Here is a 23792-nt window from a genome sequence, read left to right as displayed (position 1 = left end):
TTTTATTGAGCGGCTGTGCAGAGACGGTTGGATATTTTAAGCAAAAGAAAATGAAGAAAAGAAAGAGAAGGCTATGACTGATCTGAATTGCAGCAATGATACCCACATCCAAATCTGTCTACTACACATACTCAGATTATATAAATGTAAATAATAATACTAATACTACTACTAGAAACAATAAACATTTATTTTTATCTTGAAGAAGTTCATGCTCTTTCATTATAACAATTTGCTTTTTTGCTTTTTTTGTCCATTTAGTTGGTTCTCTGTAACTCTGCTTCTAAGTTTAAACATTTATTGTAAAACACTGACTTTAATCAATGATATAATAACTACATTACACACTGTCATCATTTTAAAGAACTTTACCTACGGAGTTGGACAAGCAGGTTGTAGTCTGCATAATCTCAATCTCAGATGATCTGTGTCTTTACACTTTTCTGGCCACAAGCTTCAGGATGCTGATGGGTGTGATATGATTGTCTCTTTGTTCTTTAATGTGTCGGTTCCTGTGAGAAAACCGTGACACAATGAGGTTTTTAGAGCAAGATATAGACAAAAGTAAGATGTGCTATGGTTGGTTATTTCTCCTGTCATTTAAACACCTTCTCTCTGTGAAAGTGTGCAGTTTTTGGTTGGTTCTAAATAGTTCTGAGACAAAGTTAAACAAATTCATAAAAGTTTTGGATTCAGATGCATTACTCCTTTGTAACTTGATTTAATACTTAAGGAAATGTCATGTTTCCCCACCTTTTCTAATTATTGAGTTACTGCCTTCACCTGTGCTGTAGCACTCACTGAAAATCCTCCCTGTAGCTCTTTCATTGGGTCTGAACAGAACATCAGACGCTGTAGACCATAAAATCATCACATACATCTTCAGAAAGCTTTTGAGACACAGCAGGCATGTGTCAGACATTTTCCCATTACAGTTGTTGATCCTCTTCAATCCATCTGTCTGCTTGAACAAGTGACGTTTCTCAGAGCTCAATCTCAAGTTCAGACAAGGTTTTCACATCACTATAATGCTACAGTGTGACCATTTACACATCACAAAACAACAAAAACATCGCGTGTTGCCTAACCAAATACAGGTAGTCCCAGACTTAGGATGGTTTGACTTATGATTTTTCGATCTTATGGTGACAAAAGCGATAAAAAAATTGTACGAATATTTCAATTTTGGTATGATACGTTGGGACGCTGCCTGGATGTAGGCACGTCCCACCGTGTGAGAAGCCTTACTCTAGCCAGCTCTTATCTCTCTCCTTTTTATCACTGAAACAGAAACAGACACTGAAACAGAGCATGTTCGGCTCCTCCCTCCACTTGCACCAGTGCTCGTGCATTTGCCCACTGCCACATACAGTGACATAAAGTGACATACAATAAAGCAACATTATTGTATTTCGGGGACAACCTGAATATCTGCATTGTACCTTTTTCTCAAATGTGGTAAATAAGTCTGTCTACCCAATTATATGAGGAAAGTTCCTGGTATTTAGGTTATGCTGCAGTTAAGGTGGATTTTTTTTTAGCTCCACATTAACATTATTAAAATCGACTGTGTGTAGTTTACAGCTTCAAGGTTACTAGACTTTTCTGAATCCACATTTTTTTATACTAATATCTTCAACTCACCTTTATAACTGAAAACTTCCAGGGATAGAAATACAGACTGAGAAAAAAAACCTTTTTTTGTGCAATCGAAATGAAACATGATGAAATGATATTGAAATAAAAGAATATTAGAATGATATGTGAGTCAAAAGATGAATTGTGGTAAAATAAATCTAGCAGGAGTTTCGTATATCACTAATAGATTAGTGCATGAGTATCCCTTGTTGTATTTCTTACATTAAACACTGGGTTAATGGAACAAAATAGCTTCCACATTCACTATTCAGCAGCACATAGAATAGCACTCGATCTAGCACACGTTATTGTACATTTGATTGCTTAATGTGGAGGGTGATAAAATGGTAGTCTAATGCCGGATGTGGTACATATTTTTTAATTGCAATATTAATGTTGATTTGTAGAATGGATAAAGTCAGTGTTTGTCTTATTTTGGTGTGCTCTGCTGTGAAGAAAACATGCTCATGGTGTGAATGATTGACAGTTTGACCCACTGCTCATCTCCTACAGAGAAAACTTTAACCTCATTCATATAATGTTCGATTATTTCCCTGCACTTTAAAGTAAGAATTTTATTTATTATTAAACAGGGTTGTGACTGTGTTTACTTTTACTTTATTTTCAGACAAAATATACATTTCAGTGTTACATTTTGTAGTTATATTGAACAGTCAGACAATGTTGCAACAAACATCAGCTTATACTTAGTAGATCAAGCAAAGCAAAAATGAGACATGCCCCTGTTTTAAATAAACACCACCCTATGTATCTTCTGAATAGCACAAAAGTCTATACTGATTTGTGTAAATATTTAGTGTGTGATTAAATATTTACCTCATAAATATCCACAAAATTACATAACTTTATTAAATAATAATGATTTTGATGCACAGTTGTGCTAATCTGGAGGATATCAGCTCACATTCCCTCTTACCTTCATTAGCCTAGTAGCTCCAACAGAAAATGGGAGAATATTTACACTCTATTGTCATTTTGTCAGTCATATGTCTGCAAACAAATGTTTGACCTGTAACAAAACACAGAGATTCGTGAGAAAAAATTGTATTTCGTGTACTGAGACATTTTCAAAAGTCATATTTAAACATGCAAGCCATGTGACACTGGGTACATTTTGCAGAGAGTGAGGAAAAAAAAAAGATTGTCGAGTGTAAATATCAGCCATTGCGTTAGTTACAAAATGCGTGTGTTGTATGTGTAAAAAGTGTGTTGTATGATTGGTACATATATGATCAATGAAATAAAACTGATAAAATATCAAGCTCTGTATTAACGCAAGGCAAGGGGAGTTTTAGAAAACATGTCATGCGTATCGCTCATTTTGCCCTCGTAAGCAGGAATAATTACAAAAGATAAAGCGAAAGGAATGATGTGAAACTGTTAAACATGAGTGATATGCCTCGCAGGAAAGATCGGCTCACTGATGATTACGGAAAAGCAAGCTGTTTCTACAAATAGTCATGTGCTTAATATCCTTATCTCCAAAATGAATTCATTTAACATTTAAATGTCTGTGTTTTTGGATGGTGCGTGCTAACATCTGGAATTTTTCTAACCACATCTGGATCAATGGTTTCTCTCTGGATGAAGGAATTTGTAGGTACATGGACACCATATGATATGAAGCACAGCGGGGGGGGGGTGGGGTGGGGGTCAGGATATGTTGCATGAGTTGCAAATTCCTAATAAAGCTCAGCTACAGATGTTTTCTTTTTGTTTAATTGCACTTTGAGTTTAGCTCATGTATTGAATTAAAAATAAATAAATAAAGAGATAGAAGAATATTTTATCTGGGATTGGAAAATCCTCAAATTCCCTCAATCGTTGCCTTTGTTCCATTCGATCCAATCGTAGCTCTAAGCCTGAGCTTTTTTTTTGGAGAGTTAGATGGAGAGATCGCTTTATCCACACAACGGCTTTTGAGGAATTCCAAATCCTTTTCCTCTGCTTCATTTGCTTTCAACGTCAATGTCAAAGATGTGAAGCTTAAAGCCCTGTTTTTAAAGATTTTTCTCTCTTGCCTGGAACTATTACCAAAAAAAGGGAAAAGGTCTAAGCTGTGTTTTTTGGATGATGATCACGCCACTGGGTTTAACAAGTAAGCTTTGTGCAGTTACAGAGATCATGCTGATTGTGCCAAAAAATAGCAAGAGTTAAATATTTATGTAGGGAAGGTTCAGAGTATTCAGAATCGGGTTAAGCTACTAATTAAGGTTTGTGTATCAGAAAGCAGACCTTGGAGAAATGAAGGAAAGATTTACACAGACATTTAGAGCTCTCATTCTTTCTCTCTTTCTATCTCTTACACTCTGGTAGGGTTAGTAAATTGAAGCTTTTTTTAAAAATTAAAGGGATGATAATGAAAACAGAATGTTGAAAGATAACAGGACAGTAAACCACCAGAGCAAGAAAAAAAGAAACAAAAACATGAGCACTGATGTGTATTAATTATAGCAATGATAATAGCTAAGTATTCAAATTAGCTTGTATTTTATTTCGTTGTTCAGTAATTTGGATAAATTATTCTTTTTTTTTTAGCTGGACATGTATCAATGACACATGACTGAGGCTGAGAGCGACTTCCTTTAAACTGCTTTGTCTCTTTGCAGATCCAGAATATAACAATAATGCTTTTTGACAATTTAAATTTTTAATTCAGACTGCACTTTATATATATATATATATATATATATATATATATATATATATATATATATATATATATATATATGTGTGTGTGTGTGTGTGTGTGTGTGTTTACAGCCTTTGCTCAATAATTTGTTGAAGCACCTGTGGCACCAATTACAGCCTCAAGACTCTTTGATAGATAGATAGATAGATAGATAGATAGATAGATAGATAGATAGATAGATAGATAGATAGATAGATAGATAGATAGATAGATAGATAGATAGATAGATAGTGCAGATAAATATGTAGCACATTTACATCATGTGATATATATGTAAGCATATGTACAGTGAATAAATATAAAGGCTATAACAGTGCAGAGATGTGTGGACATCATTAAAAAGTAGTAGAGAAATGGTTCTAAGGTTATGGCATTGAAGAGGACATGTAGAGGAAATGTCCAGGGCTGGAAGGTTAAAATATTATGACATTTAAGAAATGTGCAAGCTGCATAAACATGTCTACTATCTATATCTATATAGCTATATATATATATATATATATATATATATATATATATATATATATATATATATATATATATATATACATACACACATGATTGTGAAATGTTGGACAGAATGTACAGTAAGGCTATAAATATATAAAGATACATATAGATAAAAAAAATAAAAATAAAGAAAAAAATAGTGTAATGAGGAGAAAAAAAGATATACAGTGGAACCCGGTTATTTCGACGGCGTAGGGGACGCCAAAAAGCGTCGAGATAACCGATGAACGAGATAAACGAAAACCAATATGGCGGCAATATATTAACGTGCTTGAAATTTCTTTATGTACATGATATGCGTTATTAAATGAGAATGTACAACCAACTTGTTTTTGGAGGTTTTTTTACACAACAGCGTTGCCGCGATTTGTTTGATGAAGGCATGCTATAAAAATGTTCATACATGTTTGTTAACAACAAAAGGCATAAGTGCACCAACTAACAGCAGAGATTTACCAGTATACAATACAAACCACCATCGATTCTCGAAACAAACCTTTATTATATTCTCCAACATTGCAAACACAAAGATCACTCACAAAATCACTAAAAACGTGCAGGGTGTAGTTAGTTTTTACAAAAAAGCTAACCAGTGTCAAAATTAAATTCTCGAGTCATTTCACTCTGACACACACCTCTAAAAAGTATCCTACACCTGTAGCATCTGTAAGGCTTGATTTTTCCACCACTTCCACGAGTTTTTCTGCGGCTGCACAGTGCCGTCTCACTACCGTATTTTCACGTATATAAGATGCACCCTGAGTGAGGGGTATGTAAAAATTTCTATAGGACGCGTATTATATACGCGAAAATACGGTAGTGAGATGGTGACGTGGCAAAAGCCGGCAATTAGTGATGGTGATCGAGATAACCGACGTTAAGTGGCAAATTTGACCCCCCTTGTGCTCGAGATATTAGGGTTCGTCGACATAAAAGAATCGACATAACCGATTAAAAATTCGAAGACAAAGCGGGAATTTGATGGAATTCAAGAACGTCGACTTAATAGGGTTGGCGAGTTAACCAAGGTCGAGATAAGTGGGTTCCAGTGTACTATGTAATATGTACATGTTTAGTACAGAGGTTATATACAGTGTTTTTATTTTATTTTTTTTCTGATTTAGCGGTGTAGTGTAGAGTTCAGTAGTGTGATGATGGATGGAAAAAAGCTGTCCCTGAACCTGTTGGTTCTGGTGCGTAAGTTCCTGTATCTCTGTCTTGATGGAAGGAGGTTAAACAGTTTGGGATGTGAAGAGTCCTTGATGATGTGAGCTCTGCGCAGACATCTGCTGTGGTGAACGTCCTTAATGGCAGGTAGTTGGATGCCAGTGATGCATTGGGCGGTTTTGCAGGGCTTTACGTTCACACACAGTGGAGTCTCCGTACCATACAGTGATGGAGTTGGTCAGGATGCTCTCGATGATGCAGCGGTAGAAACTCGTTAAAATCCCTGGAGACAGATCAGCTTTTTTGAGACTTCTCAAGAAGTACAGGCGTTGTTGTGCTTTCTTAACCAGACCTGAAGTGTTCTGGTGCCAGGACAAATCCTCAGAGATGTGAACTCCAGGAACTTAAAGCTGGAGATTCGCTCTACCTCAGTTCCATTGATGTTGACTGGTAGATGTCTCCTGCTGTTGGATTTCCGGAAGTCCACGATGAGCTCTTTAGTCTTCATGGCGTTGAGGGTCAGGTTGTTGGTGGCACACCATGCTGTCAGGCTTCGGATCTCTTCCCTGTAGACCGATTCTTCGTTGTTGTCGATCTGGCCGACCATGGAGGTGTCATCTGCATACTTAATAAATTATGGATGGTTGTGGAGATGGCATCGTCCGTGGAGTGGTTTAGACGATAATCGAACTGCATGAGGTCCAGTAAGGGTGAAAGCTGGGTCTTGATGTACCTCATGACCAGCCTCTGTTAAACAAGTTGCTCAGCTGGTTCGCTTTTCCCACATCTCCTTCACTGGTATTACCCCACTTCGAGCTGAATCTGGTGAATATCCTCATCTTATCCCACACCTCTTCATGCTGTTGTTCTGCAACATCTGCTCCAGATTTCTCTTGTATTTCTCCTTCACCTCCCTTAGCTGGAGTTTGAGTTCCCTCTGCACACTCAAGCTTCTGCTGATCACCATCCTTCTTCTGGTTCAGAAAACCCTAGTGGCTAACACTAGTGCTATGGATTTTTGATTTGTCACAAACATAGTTATATACAGGATACAACTTGCAATGAAATGAAAAGTAAAAAAAAAATAATAATTGCTTCAATAATTTCTCTTAAAAGGAGAAAATCCTGGCAATTCCACATATCGAGGGATCGAATAAATAAAGGATGGAAGGAATGAAGACATTTGTTAAAGTATGCTGAAATAAGTAAAACAGTTAACTAAACTATATATAAACACACACACACACACACACACACACACACACACACACACACACACACACACACACACAGATATCTGTATTACCCAAATAGGGTCTAACAAATGTAAACTATTTATTTATTTATTTATTTATTTATTTATTTATTTATTTATTTATTTATTTATTATTCAATTTAATTTGTGCCAATTTAATTGATTACTAAATTACTCAGTCGATATGATTAAAAGTGTATTGCATTAATTTTATTTATTCTACTTTTATAAAATATAAAATACTATTTTATATATTATTTAACCAAGCAGGCATTTTTATTTAAAAGTTTTTTTTTTAAATGTAAACTGTTCAAATGTTGATCACAAATATTAATACCGATAAACTGTGTTAAAAGTTTTATGTTTTGCAATTTTATTTCTTTCCCCTAACTGTACCAAAAATTAACCAAACCGTGACTTAAAAACCAAGGTACGTAGCGAGCCCTCAATTTTGTGTACCATTCGTCTCGAAACTTTTTGATACTATCTTGCAAGTATATTCTTTTAACTTCTAAATGCTATTACTTCAATCAACCTGGAACAAATTTTTTGCAGCTGCAAATGTTATTCTTTTAAAAACAAATCCGAATCAACTCGCAGTCAGAAACTAAGATCAGAAAATGGGAAACATTTAAAAGAAATCTGAACCTCAAACACATTGCACCAAACTGTGCACCGTAAACTTAAAATAAATAAATAAACAAAAACTTAATGAGCAAAAAACAAACAAATTATATAGAGATAATATGCAAAAAATTAAAGAGAGGTAAGATCAGTAGGAGGGTGAATAAAACTGGTGTGATGTATGGACTTTATTATAGATGCTGGTGGACCTGGATTTAACTAAACCCTTATTTGGACTGGATTTATCAATGTGGAGGTGTTTAATGTAATTATAACCAGTGTATCTCTGGGATTTTAGTCTGGATCTGTAATTTCAGTTATATTATACTGAAAGATTGTGCCATATTTTACAGTTTTTCTTTAAACAGAGAAGGAGACATAACTTCAGATAATATCTCAGGATGTCCCATCTGAATTGATTGTAAAGATCATGTTTTGTCGAATTGTAAACAAGATTTTTCTTCAGTTTAATGACACTCCAGGAATAAAAATAGCATATAGACAATGTGTCAGATTAGTGACACTTATGGACTTTTCACGCTATTAAGTTATCAAATTCCTACAGGCTATAGACATGTTGCAGTCATGTGACCTAAAAACAATAAAGTTCAGCTTTTTCAAGCACATGTTATATAGCTTCTAATGCTTCTAATGAATTAAGAAGAAGAAGATGATGAAAACAATTACAATGTTATACTGTTACAAAGAAGTAAAAACTAATGAAATTATTATTGCTGTTTACATTTTGAAAAATTCTGTTATTGTGTGAGTGTGCACAATACCTGACAAAGCCATGCCCATGTCTGTGATTTATACAGAGAACATTTATCCCATTGTGAATTATAAAGTGCTTCTTTTACCTGTTATCTATGCATAAATGTATTATTGAGTTCTTCACAAAAAATCGTAAATTCCGAAACCTACTCATATTTGCATTTGTGAAATATACAAATGATAAACATCAGAACGTCATAAAACATTATGCCAAGGTATAAATGCAGCAGCTTACTGGAATAAAAAAAACAGTGTAGCTGATAAACAGCCATTCTTGCAAACCTGAGTGTGTTTATTGTCCATCGCTGCTGTAAAGTTTATTACACTTATCACTTTCCCTCCAGGCGGTCACACACCGCCAGTTTAATTAAGAATGAACATTTTACTGGGTGTGTGTACGTGTGTGTGTGTGAGAGACAGAAACACACTCTCAGCAACAAAACCCACTCCTGATTTTCATCATCTTCCAGTAAGTTACTGAGCAATTTTAGTATACACATGATCGTCTCTGCTCATATGGGATGTAAATCAAAACCCTGAACGTAGTGACGGTGATGGTGACATCATTAATCTCTTTATTACAGAATAATGTAATGTGTAATGTGATTTAGCATTTGTACTTTCAGGTCATAGTGCTAAGTTGTTTAGATAAACAATAAACAAAATGAAGAACTCGGCGTGAAGCCTGCAACTGACAATGCTTATTTCTTCAAGGACTGCCATGCATTTGATTACAGATTGTTTCTAAATCTAACATTCACTGCATGTAGAGATGCAAACAAACAAAAAGTCAGCAAGAGAAGCAAACATTTTTAACCTTTATGCACGTTTTATATACATTCATTTATTGAATCAAACTGAGTAGCTCATACAGTTTTCTCAAATTTTTCCTGATTTGTTCTGAACACAATTCAAGAATGTTTATCAAGTTTAATGCCATAAAACCAATTACAATATGCTGGAAACACCTGGAAATAAATCACAGTTATTTCCCTGAACTGTTACCACAAGCTTGGAGACACACAATTGTATAGAATTTGTATAGAATTGAAGCATTTCACTGCATATTGTACTCTGTATGTATGTGTATGTGACAAATACAATTTGATTTGATTTGATTTGATCTGAGAATGTCTTTAAACTGGGTAACATCTCCAGGTTACGTATGTAGCCATGGTTTCCCAGGGGAACGAGATGCTGCATCAGAAACACTTTAGGAACTCTTACTCTGCATTGTCCATGCTCTGACTCACATGTATAATCAGTCCAATGAAAATTGCAGCTTGATTTCCTTGAGTTACTAAAATGTTCCCTTTACTTGTATTTATTAAATTAAATTATTTTTATTACATTATTATGTTAAAGAAGATGCAATTATTATTCTTTTTATTTTTGAACACTGTAATACTCATTTTTAAACAACTATGTTGTTTTGAAGACTGGAAAAGAAAGTTCAACGTTTTATTACTTAGAAGGCAGATACAAAATATGAAGCAGGAGTGATGCAGGCAATAAGTAAACAGGCCAAACTACGCAAAGACTAAACACAAAAACCACAATAATCTAGGAAGTGTCAAAACCAGAACAGTGAACACACAGTAGCAGCCTTGGTTTAGTCAGGTGTGTGGGACAAACTGAGAGTGGACTTTTCACTTGAGCACAGCCACACTGGGGTTTAAATATACAAACTAATACAAAAAAGCTACTAACTAAAAACTAAAACCAGGTGTGAGTAAAAGAGACACATGGTAAGATACAACCCTGTGACATACAAGTGCAGAGGCAGGCCATAAACCAAAACAAAACACTTACGCATCAGGCATATGTCTGTGGGCTGTCATTGGGAAAACCCCTGACAGATTTTGTGATAAACAATTTCTTAAAATTTTCTATAAACATATCATTTTGTGTCAATCATGTAAAAACCTTTACAGTAAACTTTGAATGGTGGAGATATGCAAGTAATTGCAATCTAGTGCTTGGACCCCTATGACTGCCTTATTATTATTAGCATTTTCCCCCTTTTTTTTCACATATTCATTTACATAGAACTTGTCTCATGAGGCTCTCAGGTACATTTCCCATCATGCTTTGCTCTGGCGCCCCAGCTGTTGTAATTAGTAGCACGGCTCCCTGCTGAATGTGATGAAGACCCAATTAGACAGACAGCAGCAGGTTAACGCCTGGCACACAAACTTCTCCCGATTCAAAGCTTTTTTCTTGTGTTAGAAAAGATTTCGCTGACGGTGTTGTCAGATTCCTGGGGCGAGTCGAGGCACTCTAATCCCCCCTCACCCGCCTCAGCCATCTCATCCGCATGCTTTATTATTTCTCCTCCATCATGTTTCCTTTTTTTCTTGTCTATTTGGGATTTTATGAGGCCCTCGAGTTGTTTGACAAGTGCCGCAGCAAAATGAGAACAACAAAAAAGCATGAACAGGTTGAGATTTGCAAACAGTCGTGTGTCAGAGTTCTGTAGAGTTCGTACATGTGACACAGGATGAAAACACAGCATGTCTGTCAGGTTGCGAGGAAAATGATGACAGTGTTAGCCGTGTCACTGTTTATGGGGAAATTTCTTTTCTATAGAGCGGATCAGCTCTTATTCATCAACTCCAGGAGTAAAATTCGGACACTACATTTAATCAGTGGTCTCCATTTTCATCAGTACACAACACCCATGTGCTTAAAACACATGTACAATGTAATATTTTATAAGATTTTGAGTATGACATGCTCTAATACTATAAAAAGCAATCATAAAAGATACATGCAAAAGTAAAATTCATGGAGTAAGCTACACTATATAGAAAAAAGTTTTGGGACAACTGACAGCCCTAGCCATATGTGGTTCTTCCCCGAATTGTTATAACACAGTTTGTAGCACACTATTTATAGGATGTCATTGAATGTAGTAGCATTACATTTTTCCTTCACTTCACTACAAGACCCAAACCTGTTCCAGCATGACAATCAGAGCTTCATTATGGTTTATACATGGTTGGAGTGGACGATCTAGAGTGTCCTGCTATAGAGCTCTGACCTCAACCTTAGTAAACACCTTTGACATGAATCAGCATGCTGACTGCACCCCAGGCCTCCTCACCCTGCATCAATACTTGACTTTATTAACACCCTTTTGGCTGAAAAGCACTCTAAAATCTAGTGGGACATCTTCTCAGAAGAGTAAAGGATATTATAACAGCAAATGAAGCCTAAATGTGGAATGGGATGTCCAAATGTAACATGCTAATCTTGAAGTCAGGTGTCCACAAACCTTTGTAGTTTAATTTTTGTAGTTTAGTACTTTTGCACTGTAATTTCTGGATGTTAAGAACAGCAGTGTCTCTCTCTGATTTATCGTTTTTGCTGATGAGACCCACAGTGGTTGTGTCATCATCAAACTTAGGGTGTTTTCACATATAGTTTGTTTTAAAAGAACCAAACCCAGTTCACTTAAAGTGAACCAGAAAGTGATCTAAGCAAATGTGACCTCAGTCCCTTTCGTGTTCACAATATAAAAGACTCAAAAGAGAACCCAGTTCTCTTTTTGGTCCTCTTTAGTATTGAAGTGATCTCAGACCCTTTCGTGTTCACACCTCAACCTCATAAGAACTCAGAACCCAGAATTCTGTGCAGCAATGGATTTGGGGTATTCAAAATGACACAAGGGCTTGCACCCAAAATTTCATTTAAATCGTCGTAGAATGGACAGGAATCCTTGATTTCAGCAGACTCCCCACTTCGACGCATTTTATCACGTGTGCTCATGTACTTCTATCGTAGTTTTTTCACTTTTGCGCGACATTGTATTGCTGTTCTGGTGTAGCCCCTTTCCTTTTTTGGGAAAACATAAGAAATACTTTTATGTTTTTATGTGTTGAGAATAGTTGGCGTTTAATGCCATCCTCTTTCCAAATATCAATAAGTGCACAGCTTTCTTCATAAGACCACATGACTCCGTGACCTGCCATGTCGAAAAGTTTTGTGTTTCAGCAGTGACGGAACACGGCTGCAGGTATGGCAAGCCTCCAGGGACATTTGGAGAAACGAAACGCAAAGCAGACCGGGACCTCATTGCTTTCACGTCATAAACAAATCAAACCACAAACGGACCCACAAACGAACCGTACGGTGAGTACGGTTCGCTTCTGGTGCTTTTAAGGGGTCTGAGATCACTTGGTTTGTTCACATGTACACACTAAACCGCTCCAAGAGTGTTTGGAGGGCTCAAATGAACTAGGTGTGAAAACACCCTAAATGATGTGATTTGAGCTGTGAATTGCTAAACAGTCATGAGTCAGCAGAGTGAACAGCAGTGGGCTAAGCACACAGCCATGAGGGGCCCCAGTGCTCAGTGCAGTGGTGCTGGAGATGCTGTTCCCGATCCGGAGTGACTGAGTTCTTCCAGTCAGGAAGTCCAGGATCCAGTTGCAGAGGGAGATGTTCAGGCCAGTTGGCTCAAATTCTAAATCAGGTGATGATTGGATGCTGAGGGATGATTGTGTCGAATGGTGAACTGAAGTCTATGAACCGCATTCATATGTATATGTCCTTATTTTTCAGGTGTCTGAGGGCGAGACAAAGAGTCGTGGAGATAGCATCATCTATGGAACGATTTGCACGATACACAACCTGCATGGGGTCCAGTGAGGGTCATAGCTGGGTCTTGTGCCTCATGACGAGCCTCTCAGAGCACTTCAATATGAGGGCTGTGAGTGCGTTGGGACTATAGTCATTAAGGCAGTAGACTGTAGGTGGTTGTCTTTAGGCATGTAGGAACAGCAGCGCTGCTTAGGAAGATCTTGAAGATGTCAGTAAAGACATCCGCTAGCTGTTCTGCAAATTTCCAAAGCAAAACAAAGATGCAGGAGCCTCTAAACTCTCGCTGTCTGGTCTGCTGGATTCAGATGTAGGCCAGACAGTAGAATGGAGCGGAGAGCCGGCTGGCTAGGGTTAGCCTTTAGCCTATCAAAGACACCTGCCGCTTGCCACACTTAACCTTCCTCGAGTTCCCGCTTCCAACATCCCCTCTCCCGGCCCCCGGCATCAGGCGACCTCAGTGAAATAATTTGCAAATCTCATTAACCTATATTTTATTTACAATAAAATATAAAAATTATATTTAATGTTTAAACTGAGGCAATGAACCATTTAAATAAAAAAAATTAAGTAATATTGAATTTGATGGCTGCAACACATCTCAAAAAAGTTGGGATGGGGGATGTTTAACAGTGTGTGGCATCTCCTTTTCTTTTAACACAGTCTCTATACATCTTGGAAATGAGGAGACCAGTTGCAGTGTCTGATACAGTGCTTCTGGACAGAAGCATTTTTTGCTCTAAAACCTATATATAGCTTTCAGCATTGATGGAGCCTATTTAGATGTGAAAGCTGCCTATTCTATAGGCACTAATGCACTCCCATACCATCAGAAATGCAGGCTTTTGAACTGGGTGCTGATTCCTCTCTTATTTAGTCCAGAGGACATAGCATCCATGGTTTCCAAAATGAATTAAAATTTTGTTTCGTCTAACCACAGAACAGTTTTCCGCTTTGCTTTAATCATTTTTAAATGGCCCAGAGAAGATAGTGGAGTTTCTGAATCTGAATCATGATCACATGTGGCTTCTCTCTTGCATGACACAGCTTTAAACTGCATTTGTGGATGACACAATGAACAGTGTTTACAGAAAATTATAATTTTTTTTTTTGTTTATATTTTGAATGTTTTTAATGCAGTGCCCTCTGAGGGCAAGAAGATCATGGTCATCCAATATTGATTTTTGCTCTTGTCCCATGCACAGATATTTCTACAGATTCTCTTAATTTTATGTTGATACAATGTACTGTAGTTAATAAGATATTTAAAATGTTTTAAATCCTCTGTTGAGGAGCATTATTCTGAAATTTTACAATTTGTAGACACAGTTTTTTTGCAGATTGGTGAACCTCTGCCCATTTTCACTTTTGAGAGACTACTGCTTCTTTAAGAAACTTGTAATCATGTTTTTATTAAAATTATTGAAATGTTCCTCCAGCTGTTTCTCACTGGTTAAATACCTTTCTAGCCTTTTGTTGCACTGTCCATTCTTAAAAAAAAATTGTATCCAACAAATTGATAATGACTTTGTTTTTTCCTTTATATTATATTTTTTAGTTTTTATTTATATTTTACATTTAACACTTTCAATTTTTACTTGCCTTGAGGTTAGAAAACAAGGCAAGTAAAAAAAACTGGTTCCTCTATGTCTCTCTTTGGTAATCCTCAAGTTAGTGGACAAGTTGATGAATGTAGAATGTGGCTATTTATTTACTATTTTATTTCCATTTTGTCATTGGCCGCCAATAGTGCTCCATTGAGCGGTCTATGATAACTGTTGCAGTAAATTTTGTAAAATGAGTTTGAACTCGACTTTGAGAACACTTAATAAATCTGATATTTACTCTGTTTAAGCTCACATACACATCATTGCTTGCTGCTGTCACAGTCGTTGGGATTAATCTTCACCTCTGACATTAAGAAGCTTTGCACTGCACACATCCTTAATGGAAATTTGCATTTAGATGGAAAAATAAAGAAAGGAACTAAAGATTAGTTGTTAGTTTGTTCACTGTGGTACACGCTGAAATAAATGTGTAAAAGTTTCAGCAGAAAAAAAAGCCAACCCAGGATTTGATTTTAACTGACAGTAAAACATTGAGCAATAAAGAGATATTTTCTGTTACAGAAAAAGATGAAGCATACAGTTCAGTGGCATGTCCAAATCACTAGCTAGTGGCGTCATGGACGAACATTCAGCACATTATTTATTTTATCAGCAAAAAAAAAAAAACATTCCACTACATTCCATTTTCCAAAAAAACACACTTTAATTTCTGGACCGCTTTTCTTCCAAAATAGATTCTGTTTGATGGAATAGTGTTGTTTAATAATGAATTCGATGAGAATTATGTTGAAGGTTCATGACTGTAGAAAAAAAGATAATTTACTATAAATGTAACAGATGTCTAATTTAGGAGATGCTTTATGGAGATGCTGATTTCATTTTCCAGCAGGATTTGGCACCTGCCCACACTGCCAAAAGCAGCAAAGGATGGTTAAATGACCATGGTGTTGCTGTGCTTGACTGGCCAGAAAACTTACCAGCAATCAATTGGGTATTGTAAAGAGAAAAATTAGAAACAAGAGACAGAAAAATGCAAATGAGCTGAAGGCCACCGTCAAAGATACCTGGGCTTCCGTACCACCTCAGCAGTGCCACAGACTGATCACCTCCATGCAACGCCAAATTGAGGCAGTAATTAAAGCAAAAGGAGCCCCTACCAAGTATTGAGTACATATACAGTAAATGAACATACTTTCCAGAAGGCCAACAATTCACTAAACATGTTTTTTTGATTGGACTTATAAAGTATTAAAATTGTTTGAGATGGTGGGTTTTTGTTAAATGTGAGCCAGAATCATCAAAATAAAAATAAATAAACACTTGAAGTATATCAGTCTGTGTCTGATGAAACTATAATATGAGTTTAATTTCTTTATTGAATTATTAAAATAATACCTGTGTTTGTGTGTGTGTGTGTGTGTGTGTGTGTGTGTGTGTGTGTGTGTGTCTGTGTGTGTGAGTGAAAGAGAGAGAGAGAGAGAGAGAGAGAGAGAGAGAGAGAGAGAGAGAGAGAGAGAGAGAGAGAGAGAGATTTGCAGCTGCATCATTATATGATAATTTAATGGGTTAACAATCTTACAAGTAAATATGATTTTATGTCCATATCAGATTTACTGAAACTATTACAGCTACGTTTTGTGAAAACCTGGTCTTGTTTGGCCTTTCATTTATGTCATTTTCTGACCCTGGATATTTTATTGACTACATTTTAAATCTTGTGAAGCAATGACTGTCTCAGACCTGTTCTCCCTGTCAATTTAGAACCTGACCCTTCATTGTGACCCCTGAAATTACCCAGAATCCTGCTCTCTCCAATGAGATATGCTTGTGTGGATTTCTTTTTTATTATTATTATTTTCCTCAGAGTAAATACCTCGTGCATTGCAGAAGCGATGGTTTAATCCACTGCAAACCCCAATGATTCATCAGACGCTGTCAATCCATGGTAATTCCTGTCGAGTCTCGAATGAAATTAAACCGCTGGCTTTACAACGAGCTTAAAGGGAATTACTTCTGCAAACAAAAATGAGATATTAGAAATTATTTTGTAAGTATTAAAAGAGATATAAGTGCACATGTATCTTGCATTTGGACATCCAGAGAGATAAGAATGCAGAGTTGGTGGATACACTTCTGTGCTGATTTAAAACCATGATGACAGTTCATCCCCAAACTGAAAGAGCTTAAAAGTATGATGATAATGATTATTATTATTATTATTATTATTATTATTATTATTATTATTATTGATAGTCATTCAACTTTCATGAACCCGCTGTGCGGTTTGGATAAGACCTGAATTCTATGGACAAGTGCAAATGTTTGTGTAACCTTAAAACTTCACTTCACCTCTTATTTGGCAAAAAAAAAAAAAAAAAACTAAAACACTCTCTTATCTAAAAATTATTATTTCTGTGAGAGTTTGTTTGTCTCCTCCAAGATTCTTTTGTCAAAACAATGCTAACTAAACAATTTCTGTTTTGTATTGAAAATCTTTCGTGATCTTTTTAATTAGTTGGACTTTGAAGTTCATCTTGTTTACAGTTTTATAACTTAAAGAATTTTCTATTTAGCAATTTCCTTTTTTCCTTTTTTCTTTTCCAGCTCTAATTGTGTGCCTCGTATATCAGTTATTCATTCGCATTCTTAAGATTCTTAATGTGTTTAAACCGTACAAAATGGAATGTTTGTGAAAATATGTCAACATTTCCAATCATTCTGGAGCTAAATTTAAATAAATAAATAAAAAATCTTATTTACTCTTTTACTTCATTAGAGATAAAATAGGATTGAGCAGGTTTAATGCCAGGCCTCAGAGTACCGTAACTGCGGTTCAGATGTATTTAAATGCAGATTGATGTGTGGCAGCAGAAAAATATACCAGGATATGGGTTGAGTGAAAAACAGCACAAAAAGCTCAGTAATGATTTATTTACCTTTAAAGCAAAAGAATAAAGCATGTTTATTAGACACACTGGCTGTCATTCAGCTTCTTGACTAATAATCAGACGCTCAGTGATTAGACTCACTAATGCATTTATGAGCATTCGGAGGATGAAATCCATCCATCATAGATAAGGAAAGCGGCTTTCGAAGACGGAGTGATTGATTTCAGGTTCCCTCACTTGACCCGGATGTTAATGAATCGGACGAAGCGGCGGTGAAACGATTCCTCTCTGAGTCACTCGACTGTTCCTGCTTTGTAAAGCTGATCTCATTGTGATCGCCTCCATGCTTCATGATAATAGTGCGAGAGTTTTCTCCACCTGGTGTGGCTAATGAGGTATCGACGCGGATTAGTCATTAGCTAAAACGCTGATGATTCACTGTCTGAGTTGCTAATGACTCGGCTTTGTCTGGCTGTTTTCAAAATAACCTTCACGCTTTTTTTTTGTCTTGAATTAACTTCATGTTAAACACTGATTTAAATATTATGCTTCACATTTTGGCTCTCTGCTGACTATACTTCTTGTTCATGGCCATAAATTAAATATGTGGTGCCTGGTACATGGCAACATGTTGCTATTAGTCAATTACAACTAATAGATGTCTAGGTATCTTTCCTAATAATTGGCACAAACTGCAACTGCACTTCAATTGTCAAGCCACACACAACTAACACATCAAACACAAAAAACAAACCAATAAATCAATGTGTAAAATAATCAATGATCAATTCCAAATATTCCCATTCAGAATTTTACTTGAGAAGTTAATAGAGACCCTTTTTCTGTCTTGCCATTGTTCTTGTGTTAATCTGCCCAGTGAATAATTGATTTTTAAACCCAAGAAAAGACTCATGTACAAGACTCACATTATCACAATGTCAGAATTAATACATTCTAAGAATGGTGTATTTTTTGCCCTTTTTTTTTCTAGATCTATTTTAATTTCACACACTAAATTAAAAACGGCGGATGAATCATATTAGCATTTGGCATTTGCGTGGAATGGACAAACCCGGGTGTTTAACTCCTCATTCGTGTGACCATAAGCTTGTTTTATGGATAAAGCAGAGAGAATGACCTTCACAAGGGCACTGGATTTTACTAATTACTTCATTTCGGTTCTGCTGACCCTCTTTTGTCAAAGAAAAAGCAGACATGTGGGTCCTCAAAACCCAATTTTAGCACCATGAAGGTCAGAAGAAAGTAGAAGAGTCTCCTCCTGCGACTATCAATAATTTATACATTTGCAGAGGTAAATCTGTGTCTTAATACTCTAGATAATTTCAAGCAGAGATCGGGCCACATGAGGCAGCAGGATATATTGAGCATATTCAAAATCCATTGTGTGGTGCTCTACTTAGGCCCTATTTTATGCTCAAATTATTCATGCGAGATCGTTAAAAAATGTCTATTGGCTTATTAAGAGGTTGCCAACATATAGTAAAAAAAAAAAAAAAAGAGGAAGAGAACAAATAGTTTTTTCCCCCTAGTATAAAGTAGCTAAAACAGGGAATGTGCAATTCATAATATTTTAATAAATAAGTAAAAAAGAATATAGGAAACAGCAATGAAGAGATTTGACTTGTGATTGTGCACTTTTTAAAAAATTCACAGAAGGTGTTAAATAATTTTCCACAGTACCAGTTATTAGAGAAATGCAGGTTTGTTTTATATTAAATATAACTATATTGATAAAGTATAGCATGTTCTGCAATAATAAATACAATTCTACAGTATAAGAGGAATAACCCATGCTGTTAATACATTTTGCAATCATAACAGTAACACTGCTCAAGCTGGAGTTAGTTATTTTCTGTAAGACTCATGGGACTAAGTGTTCGATTATGCTTACACCACATCAGGTTTTCAGTGACAATGTTTTTACAAGCATGAAAAAAACATCATTCGAAAACATGACACCAAGCATGTATCAAGCATCTTAATGTGACTGTTGCTTATTTCTATCAGTTGAAGCGATGAGGTAATAAGTGTATATAAGTATATTTGGTGTTCAGCATATATAAAGGATGTTAAGTTCATCAGCTGTGTGGCGAAACCAGCGTTTCTGCTGCACAAATCCTTGGAAGAGATTTGAAATTCCCCCCACAGCGTGAGTTTCGTCTCCACTACGGCACCGGCGGCTTTTCCTTTCCTCTCTAACAGAATGGAGATTGATTTCACGTCTCTCGTTCTGCCTGGTGATTTATTAGATGAATTTGCTATTGAATTTTTTTTATGCCACTTGATCTGCCTGCGGGCGACGTTTTACTCCTCGCCGTGTGCTGCGCAACAATTAAAACTACAACACCTTCACAACACAACCTGAGGAATGACAGTTATAGATTCAACAACAATAATCATCATCATCATCATCATCATCATCATCATCATCATTATTAAAACTGCAGGTAGCATTTCCAGGGGCCAAGCAGGTAGGCTCTGGACATTTTCAGGCATACTACAGTTCTTGCCTGATAAATCACAGGAAAGCAGAGCCGTAATTTTAGACAAAGAGATTCAGAAGTGGTTGGTGGTTTAATATATGTTGAACATGTGAACATGTGGGCAGCTGAACATGTGGGCAGCCAAGTGCAATTATAAAATGGACCCAATTCTTTTGAAGACTGGACAGAATTTGTAAAAGGAGGTGCAATAATGACAATTAAATGTTAGAATGTTTGCCATTTATTGTGCATTTTGACCTAAAGGTGGTTCTGGCAAGAAAACTGGTTCTGAAGATGCCAACCAATATTTGGGTCAGTTCAGGTCAGTGAAAAGACGCAATGTCAGTTCTTATTTGGTGACTTTACTTTAAGATTCATTGGCGCATTACAGGCATATTTAGCATATTCTAAACATTGTTTGCCATATTTTGTTTTTCGGAAACTGTTACTACAAACATGGAGACCCACAGTTGTATAGGATGTCTTTGAGGCGGTAGCAAAACATTTTCCCTTCACTTGAACTAGGAGACCCAAACCTGTTGCAGCATGACAATGAGCCTGTGCACAAAGCCAGCTCAATGAAGATATATGTAACATAGTTTGAAAAAGATCTTGAGTGCCCTGCTATAGAGCTTTGACCTCAACCCTATTGAACACCTTTGGGATAAAGTGGAAAGCTGACTGCACTCCAGGTCTCCTCACTCTACATCAGTCCTTGACTTTACTAACTCACTTGTGGCTGAATACAATTCTTCACAAAATCTAGTGGAATATGTGGGTTATACTAAAAGCAAACGGAGACTAAACATGGAATTTGATGTTTAAAAGCACAAACAAATCTAATGATCAGATCGCTACAATCTGAAAGACCATTTTTTTATGTTAATAAATGTAATCTTCGTAAGGTTCTACTAACAGACTTACAGGAAATACTAAAGTTGGTTCTAGATGGATGCATCATGCTTCAGTTTTTGTGGTTAAAACAATATTTTATTAATTATTTGAAATGAGAAAACATGGTGTAGGACAACAAAACACTCCATAGTATTTCTAACATTCAAGGTAACTGCTTGCTAACACTGTTGTAAATCCATGCTGTCTTGATTGATCTGCATATAAAGTGTGCCCGCTTTTAAAGTGACAGAAATATAATAGAATGATACATTTAAATTAGCTTTTTTAATTACTGTAATAATAGCAAGATTGCTAAAGCTAATTAAAGTGTCTGCTGTAGTACAGTACATTCTTCATGAAAAGCTCAGCGTAAAACTTCTTTTCTTTTCTTTTTACGCTCCACTCGTCAGGAATTGTGTGAGTTATAATCATGACTGAGGCTCCATTTTGAACATCTGTCGACAATTTAGCATCGTTTCACGTTTCATTAAACCAAGTTACACTCTCAGGACCGTGAGAGACTCAGCATGATGGAGCAAAAACACCATGGCTGGATTGCAGGGATATCACAATGTGTAGTCTTTATATACTGTATTTGTATTATTGAGTATGATGGTTTCTTACCCAATGCACTGACATGAGAAAGGAAAATATAAATATATTTTTTTTCTGATGATCATGCCCAAATATATATAACGTCTCCAGGTTACGTATGTAACCATGGTTCCCAGAGGGAACAAGACGCTGCGTCAACAACGCTTTGGAAATGCTTCCGCATTTTCCACTCTCTAAATCATTTGTGTAATCAGTCCAATGGAATGCGCGGTCAATCTAACACCGCCGGAGTGATATCAAGACCAGGAAGCTATAAAAGGCACATTGAGTGAAACCGGCGCTAGCTTCTGGAAAGAGAAGGAAGAGCTACAGGTTACCATGGTTACATCCGTAACCTGGAGATGTTCCCCTTCAGGAAATTGAGCTGCGCCAACACACTTTGTTAAGGCGTTAGGTGAGAGGGCAAGATCAAATGGAAGGACCCGATATTGGTAAGTTTCAGACCAGAAAGCCAACTTCAGGAACTTCCTGTGAGTTGGAAGGATGGATACATGAAAGTATCCACTAGGGCCGTTGAACCGGGGTGGATGAGACCCAAAGAGGGAGAGCTTCCCAGGCTGCCACATAGTCTCTGACGGGAATAAGTCTCTCGAGACCAGAGCTCTGCCATGCTCTAGGGGGGTCATTAAAGGCAAGAAAAAATCCCCAAGCACTGGATGTGGCAGGGTTAACAGACCAGCTCCCTGTATAATGAGGTGCACAACGCCCCCTTCTGGACTTCCTGGTCTCCCAAAATGTCCCCCAGATGTCCCCCAACTCCCGAACTTCTTGGATGCCCGAGATATCCCCCGCATCTAACTCTCGCAGCAGGTCAGCAACACAGCCAGTGTGCAAGCACCCTGCAGCTTGACCTGCCGAGGCATAGGCTTTGCCCACCAGAATCAAGGTAGTTCAAAGTGGTTTGGGGGTCAGTGCCACGGTCTTTAGGGACGATTTAGCACCCGGGAAGAGATAGCTAGCCAGCGTCTCTTCAACCTGGGGCATCGTCCCATAATCACACTCTTTCAGTCCAACTATACTGGAGTATAGGGAGAGTCTAGGACTGAAGAGGCAGGCGAATATGGATTAGCCCAAGACCTGGACACCTTGATGTGCCGGTCCGGGACAAAGGGCAAACCCTGGCATGGAGGCGGTGATGCAGGTTGCAAAAAACGCTTGTCAAGCTTACTGTATGGGCGAACTTTCTGCTGATCAGCCTGCCAATATATAGCAAGAATGGCTCAGGTCACCACCTCTAACAGCTCATCGAAAAGGACTGGCTGAGGGGATATATCTGAGGGCTTGCTGTCCTGGTCGTGACACGCTTTCCAGTGGACAACATGGAAACGTTCTCAAAGTGTTGTTGACGCAGCTTGATTTCCTGAAAGGGAACTAAACAAATATCATGATGTGTAGTTTGGGATTGTTTTATTAATATTAATAGTAATTTATGTATACATAAAATGGAGATTCTACGTAACACACACACACACACACACACACACACACACACACACACACACACACTCACCGGCCACTTTATTAGGTACACCTTACTAGTACCGGGTTGGACCCCCTTTTGCCTTCAGAACTGCCCTAATCCTTTGTGGCATAGATTCAACAAGGTACTGGAAACATTCCTCAGAGATTTTGGTCCATATTGACATGATAGCATCATGCAGTTGCTGCAGATTTGTCGGCTGCACATCCATGATGCGAATCTCCGTTCCACCACATCCCAAAGGTGCTTTATGGGATTGAGATCTGGTGACTGTGGAGGCCATTTGAGTACAGTGAACTCATTGTCATGTTCAAGAAACCAGTCTGAGATGATTCGCTTTATGACATGGCGCGTTATCCTGCTGGAAGTAGCCATCAGAAGATGGGTACACTGTGGTCATAAAGGGATGGACATGGTCAGCAACAATACTCAAGTAGGCTGTTGCGTTGACACGATGCTCAATTGGTACTAATGGGCCCAAAGTGTGCCAAGAAAATATCCCCACACCATTACACCACCACCACCAGCCTGAACCATTGATACAAGGCAGGATGGATCCA

The sequence above is a fragment of the Silurus meridionalis genome, chromosome 26 (genome assembly GCF_014805685.1).
Source record: "Silurus meridionalis isolate SWU-2019-XX chromosome 26, ASM1480568v1, whole genome shotgun sequence".
Taxonomy (NCBI): Eukaryota; Metazoa; Chordata; class Actinopteri; order Siluriformes; family Siluridae; genus Silurus; species Silurus meridionalis.
This window is presented reverse-complemented; position numbering follows the sequence as displayed.